This window comes from Hibiscus syriacus, unplaced genomic scaffold (genome assembly GCF_006381635.1).
Source record: "Hibiscus syriacus cultivar Baekdansim isolate YM2019G1 unplaced genomic scaffold, ASM638163v2 tig00000340_pilon, whole genome shotgun sequence".
Taxonomy (NCBI): Eukaryota; Viridiplantae; Streptophyta; class Magnoliopsida; order Malvales; family Malvaceae; genus Hibiscus; species Hibiscus syriacus.
In genome coordinates this window covers 3,634,476-3,641,692 of record NW_024061783.1, presented here as the reverse complement: position 1 = coordinate 3,641,692, position 7,217 = coordinate 3,634,476, and the positions used below count along the sequence as shown (strand labels likewise).

Sequence of the window (7,217 nt, the reverse complement as noted above, 5' to 3'; positions counted from 1 at the left end):
ATCCAATGCAATATTCCTGGTGGCTGGTACAACGGTATGGCCTTAATTTTCTCAGCTATGTTGTCTGTTGTTTAATTTTCTTATGAAACTTTATACACACGTACGTGTGCTGATTTGTTTGCCTGTTGTTGGTTCAATCTGTAGGTGGGTGCAGGGATCCTGGCCATTCCAGCGGTGACGCAAGAATCTGGATTTTTGGCCTCTCCTGTTGCTTGTATCCTTTGTTGGATTTTCATGGCAATCTAAGATATTCTTTCTTTGCAAAAGAAATCATTTTTCTTTGCTTGTTTATTGAAGGCAATCAACCATTCCAGGTTGCTACTGGGTTGCTGATTGCTGAAGTAAATGTCAACAGAAGTGTGAACTGGGTTCTGGTGGTGTTTCTCTGGTAGGTAACTTTACGTGTATCTATCATCCCTTGAAATCGATTCCTCTAGCAATATCACATATTGGCTGGATCTTTTGTGATAATAAAAAAAATAGATTTAGTTTTACTTTTAGTTTAATTACATTTAACTTGTATTCATAGTTTATACAGAGATGACCTTACTGTATCCAGAAATATGGAGAGACTCATGCCTCTGAGCCTCTCAATTTTACTGATAGAAGAAAAGGAATTTGCTTGTGTAGAAACATGTAGGACATATTGGATCACATGTTGGATCCGGGGGGGGGGGAAACTAAGGATACTCGTGTCAGACACATACTCGTATCCAACACTCGCCTCAAATTCAAGTAACATTACTTCCTATTTCCACAAGGACTGTTGCAGGTATCCATGGCCAGGAGAACTCTTGGACCAGTTGGAGTTCAAATTGCTTGGTAGGCATTTTTATCTTTTTCAAGTACTTTATGCAATATCAGAAGCATAGTTTATATCCATAAAGGAATATCATAACTTAAAAGTCAAGTTACTTCATTGCTTGTGGCGGAAAATATAGCGTTCTGCTTGATTTTTAACAAAATAATTAACTTTTCTAGAGGTTTATCTTATCTGGTATCATTTTCTGTTTTGTCTACTTGGCTTGCAGTTGGTCTTACATATTTATACATTATGCCCTTCTTGTTGCTTATGTAGCTCGTTCTTCAGATATTTTGACAAATTATCTTGGCATTCCCTTGTACGAGCCTGAGTTCAAGTTCTAATTTTCTGAGTTACTTATCGTGATACCATGCTTGTAATATAATTAATGTATCAAACAGCTGCTCTTACTGCTTTTAGATATTGATCACTGTCTTTGATTTGCAGATGGGGAAGTGCAACATTGTTCTCATTGGTCTTTGGTGGCCTTTGCTACTTTGGAAGGTTGGTGTTGTTCCGGCTCTTCATTTTTCTTGAAGTACCTGTGTCCAACATCTATATCTGACACATCTGCTGACATCGTATAGGCATATGACCGTCCAAGGATCCTTCAAATACACGAGGAGAAACTTTTGAAAAATTGAACATATCCGTGTCGAACGGATACCAGTACCCTCATTGATGCATTTACCATTGTGCTAGACTATTATTCCTACATTTTATATCTCTTTAAGAAAGAAAAAAAGGACCGTCTGAATACATGACATTTTATTTGATAAAAGGCTACAACATGGTTCAGCTTCCTTTTATTCATTTATAAGTGTTCGATATGTTTTTTCCTCTTTCGTTTAGAATGAACAAATTAAGATTAACTTTGATTTGTGTTTCAATTATATCCAGCGCTTTGTCGGTGCCGTTAATGGAGTTCTTGTCCTGGGAATCATTGCTTCTTGTGGTAATTCCTTGACTGTTATTAACAATATGATTTAAATTTCAATATTTATTGCTTAAGCCCTTTTTTATTGGAGTTTGCTCTTAAGTATATCTGATTGATTACTGTCGATTCTTTCGCATTATATCACTAAGAAAATGATGTTTGTTCTCCCATCAAACGTATTTCATTTCATATTGCTTAGTTTTTACTTGTTTTTTTGGCTTAGTCTGTGGCAAGTTGAGACAGAGATTGGGATGCACTTCTGAAAGCCAACTTTGCAGCTGTTCCTATGAGTATACCAATAACTGCACTGTCATTTGTTTACCAGGTAGGATCTTTAACGATTAGTTGCGGAAATCCGTAATACAAGTTCATTATCGGTTTCCATCGTAGTGAAATCCAACATTTTATTAAGTTGCTGTAACATCTTTTGTATCTACACGATTCAGAATGTTGTACCAGTTCTATGCACAAATCTTGAAGGAGACATGTCAAAAGTAAGGTGACTACTGGTATTACCATTTAAGCTCTAAGTCTCTTTTTATTCCCCTGCCCTTCCCCTCCATTTTCATTTCGCTGTCAAATGTTTCGAAATTGTGTAACTCTCAAATCCTAAGTTTCGGTCATGGTGGCACGAGGTTTGTGTCATTTGTTCTCTTTGAATCTTTGTTTCTTGCAGGACTGCTATTGTTCTAGGAACAGCAATACCACTTGGTTTATTTCTTGTGTGGAATGGTGTTATTCTAGGATAAATTCGAATCTTGACATGAGCTCAGGTCAGATGATAGATCCATTGAAACAGTTGCGATCTAGTAATGGATCTGTTGCAGTAAGTTCTTTTTTCTTTAATGGATTTTGAGTCGAAATTTTCAGGGTGAATAGCATCGGATTGAGTTTTTAAGTGACCATTTTTGGTTTCTGAAACGAATTTACAGCCAATAATTGAGGTGTTCTCACTTCTTGCCATTGCAACATCATATATCGGATTCGTTTTGGGCCTTCCCGATTTCCTGGCTGCTTGTGAGTTTTCCTTCAGTATTGATCTCACGAAATGTAGGATATGAGTATGTGTCGGACACTGGCAATGTTTTCTACATGTCTAGAGGGTCTTTAGTGAACCATCTTTATATTTCTGGCTACATATGCATATGCATGTGTTGTATTGATGAAACTGCTTGATTTCGGTACAGGATATCTTGTTATAATGCTCTGATTGCCTAGTTTCTTTTCAAGATTTCTGGCCTTATGAAAATGTTCATTTTTTTCCGATCACTTCAGTGCTGAAACTTCCGGCCAGTGAGAATAAGCCTCAACCATCTCTTGACCTTGGTTCCACCTCTAGGACTTGCTTTGCTAGACCCGGAGATATTTTTTAAAGCCTTGGATTTTTCCGGAACATATGGAGGTAATTCTCTAAACCAATTTTGCACCTGCAACTAAACTAATTATGTTACGTTGTTCGAACTCTTTATTGACCGATACATATCCGGATGAATATATATTTGCAAAGGGATTTCGGTACCTTGCGTTGCAAACAACAAAACCAATTGTTGTTTTCATTAAGAGTCTCAACTCCTTTGCCTTGTAAACACCCGAAAGCGATCAAACCTTCCATGTTTGTGCCTGTAACATCCTTAATATCAGGTTAGTGACCAAATTATAAAGTTTCAGAAATTGGTGATTAAAGTAGGATAATTGAATAGTTCAATGATTTATTGGAAATATGATAAAGGTTATTTAGTAATTATTGAATGGATTAAAGGGTAAAAGGGTAAATTGACAAGTAATATTTTTATATTTCTTTTATAAGAAAAGGAATCACGTGGGAAAGGGGAGAATTATCCAGAGTTTTCTTTCTTCTTCTTCCTCCTCCCGTATCTCCAAGCACAAAGGTGAGTTTCTTTGTTTATGGATTAATTTTTAATTTTAAGGTTGGGTTTTGATTATTAGATGATAACTAAGCTTAAGGAAAGCTTAAGTTATCTTAAAATCAAAGTATGATGGAGTTAGGAGGGATTAAAGATTTGAGGTTCTTGGGTGAAATCTTGAAATAGAGTTAATAACTAGAGTTGGAAGTTAAATTTGACTTGTCAAGGGTCTAATTAAGAAGTTAGAAGCCATAGAATTGGAATTAAAACATATTGCAAAGTTGGTTTAATTCTTGAGTTACATATGAGGAATAGAATTTTGAAGTTAAAGATGATTTATATGGATATAAATTGGTTTAAGCATGTGTATATGAGTTGAGAACATGAAAGGGGTTGAAAGATGAAGCATTTGAGTTGATTTGAGTAGATTTTCGGGCTTAAAAATGAATTCTGGGGTATGTGCATCGATGCACATTCAATGTACACCGATGCATCAAGGGTAAATTTCCAGAACTTGTTCAGTGTGTATCGATGCACAGGAAGTGCATCGATGCACCTATTAAAAATGGAAACATCGAATGCAATTAGTGCATCGATGCATAAGGAGTGCATCGATGCACCCCCTTAAAATGAAAACATTGAAGGTGATTGGTGTATCGATGCATGGGTAGTGCATCGATGCACTTTAAAGGAAATAGAATTATACCTTTCTTTTGGTCTAAGAAATGATAGATTAGTGTATATCAATTGGATACTAATATGTATCAATGTATGATTATATAGATATCGAGTACGAACAAGTACCGGAACGATTATCAAGTTATGATTCGATCGCAAGAGAGGAAATTATAAAAAATGGATTGGAACTTAGTGAGGCCAAGGTGAGCGCGCATTATTTTATATATGATGTTTAATGGGAAATAAGACTTGCGACAAGTCTATTTTCTATAGTATTGTGCATGAAGAATGAACATGAACATGTGTTTGTTATGAGTGTCTGAGTTATATGTTATGGTATGTGTTGACATATTATTGTATATGTATTTCATGGTTGATGTGAATATATGCTATGTTATGATGATATAAACTATATGATATGATAAGAAATTATATGAATATAAAAGAGAAGTTATGTGATAAGATCTTTGAGATATATAGAAATGGAATATAAGATTACGCGAATACATGATATGGGATAAATTAGGTAATAATATGGGAATATGGTAAAAAGCGAGTTTAGAAGAAATGATAGGAATGAAGTAATCAAGTGTAAAGGTTATATAAACAATAAGAATGTGAGTTGGGTAAGTGAATAGTGGTATGAACATTTATGTGAAATAGTAAAATAGAATTATATCATTGAATGAGAATTGAAACAAGATAGATAATATTGACCTATATGATGATATGAGACTTGAACATAAGTGATAATAGGAACATATAAGATGAGTTAGATGGTAAAAATACATATGCTTAAATAAAATTATGATAAATGGGTTGTATGATGGAAATCTACGTAGTCATATTAGAAAGTTATAAGTACTATATGAATTGAATTAGGTAAATAGATTAGATTAGTATATAAATGAAATAATAGAAGTGACATATGTTTATGAGTATGAAAGGGGTGATATGATCTAGGTGAATATCATAGAATGAGGTATAAGCTATATGATATGAGATAAGTTATTTTATACATATATGATATAAGCTATTAATCAGGATATATGAGATTATGAGAAGGAGAATATAAATGATGTGAATACAAGTACAGGAAAAATGATATGTATATATATATATATAGGAAGATGAATTATATGAATACACATTTAGATGATGAAATGATAGATTATATGAACATGTGAATATATATATATATATATATATATATATATAATAAGACATAAAAATAAGATATAAGCAATGTGACAAGAAATGTGAAATAGTATGAAAAGTGGATATGAACTACGTGATATGTGAAAGTGATTTACGTGTTTATAAGTATATATGATTTAACTCGTGTGACATAATCTACGTGCTATGTGAAAGTGAACTACGTGTTTATGTGAAAATGTGAAATGACATAAATGGCGATGCTCATGTTATGTGTCATGAGAGTTAGGGTATAGTTGGCATGCCAAGAGTCGAGGGTCTACGCGGTCCTTCGGGACATATATGTATTCTTTGGAACATGTGTGAGGTCTTTTGAGACACATACTTGATCCTTGGCATATGTATATGATTCTTAAGGAATTTTCTACGTGGTCCTTAGGGACAACCTTATATGGCACTTCGGTGCATTTCTACGCGGCACTACAGTGCAATTCTACGTGGCACTTCGGTGCATTTATACGAGCTGTGGTGACAGCATTAGTGCACAACCTCTATAGACTCACATATATATAGTTCTCACATGTGTACATGGGCTAATAAAGAAAAAATAACAAATATATTACATGTGATTTGTATGCTTTTGAGCTATGAATGATATTATATGATTTATATGATGATATGTGGATTGTATGATTAAATGAGGCAAATGTTGGTTAAAATGCTAGGTACAAGAGGATATGTATTAAGTGATATAAACGATAATAATATTGATAATGAAATAAGGCTAATGATGAAAATGATGAGTGATGAATATATGTGTGTATATGTTCTTATATGTAATGATATATTGCATATGTGTTATAGGGATTTGTTACATGAATAAGGGTATGAGTGATAGTAGTAATTGTTCATGCATGATTACAAACTATAGTTTATATTTTATGTTTATTGCCTCACTAAGTCATAGATTTAGCGTGTGATTGTTTCACACGTAGGTTATCGAAGTGAGAAGAGTAAAGAGCAATGTGGAGCAAGACAGGTCAGTTCTTCTTACCAAAGGTCAGATCAGAAGAAATGTGAATAATATGTATTTTAATACATAAAGTTCTAGTTGGCATGTATTCAAAATAATATATTGTATAAGCTCTGAATAATAGTTCGGTAAAGGTTTTGAATAAGTTATATGTAATAATAAATTTTAAATTACTCACTATTTTATACAAGTAAAGGTTTTGAAAAGTCAATGTAACACTTCGGATTCGGATCCGGGTCGGATACGAGTTGGGGGTGTTACATTGTCAGTACTGATGTTTTTCGGAATACTTCCTGCTGCGATGTCGTGGTCGGACCGGTACTCCCGGACTTCATCAACATCGATTAAGCTGCCGGAGCTTGTTCCGGGAGGAAGACTTACCCTTATTCTGGTAATGGCATGTTCAGGAGGAGTCATTGCTGCTGAAATACTTGAGAGCTTAGGGCACCCATGATTGTAATTATAATTTAGACAATAATTGAATTGTTCTTATAATCTATGGCTTCATGCTTTTTAATTTTTAATTTTATTTCTTTATTTTCTATTGTTAATTATATTTTTAATTTTATTTATGTTTTAAAAAATTGACAATTCCATCTATAAAGTATTTTGAATCTTAATTTAATACTCGATCTAAATTAATTAATTAGTAAATTAAATATTAGTAATGATAAAAATATATGTTTATATAAAATTAATAGTGAAATGGTATTAATATAATGTGGGAATTAGTTATGATGATTTTGA

At 33.5% G+C, this 7,217-nt stretch overlaps 1 pseudogene; it reads left to right on the top strand.

Annotated features, from left to right (window-relative positions):
* Window positions 1-320: 320 nt before the first annotated feature.
* On the top strand, window positions 321-6,924 carry LOC120191196 (annotated as a pseudogene).
* Window positions 6,925-7,217: the final 293 nt, after the last annotated feature.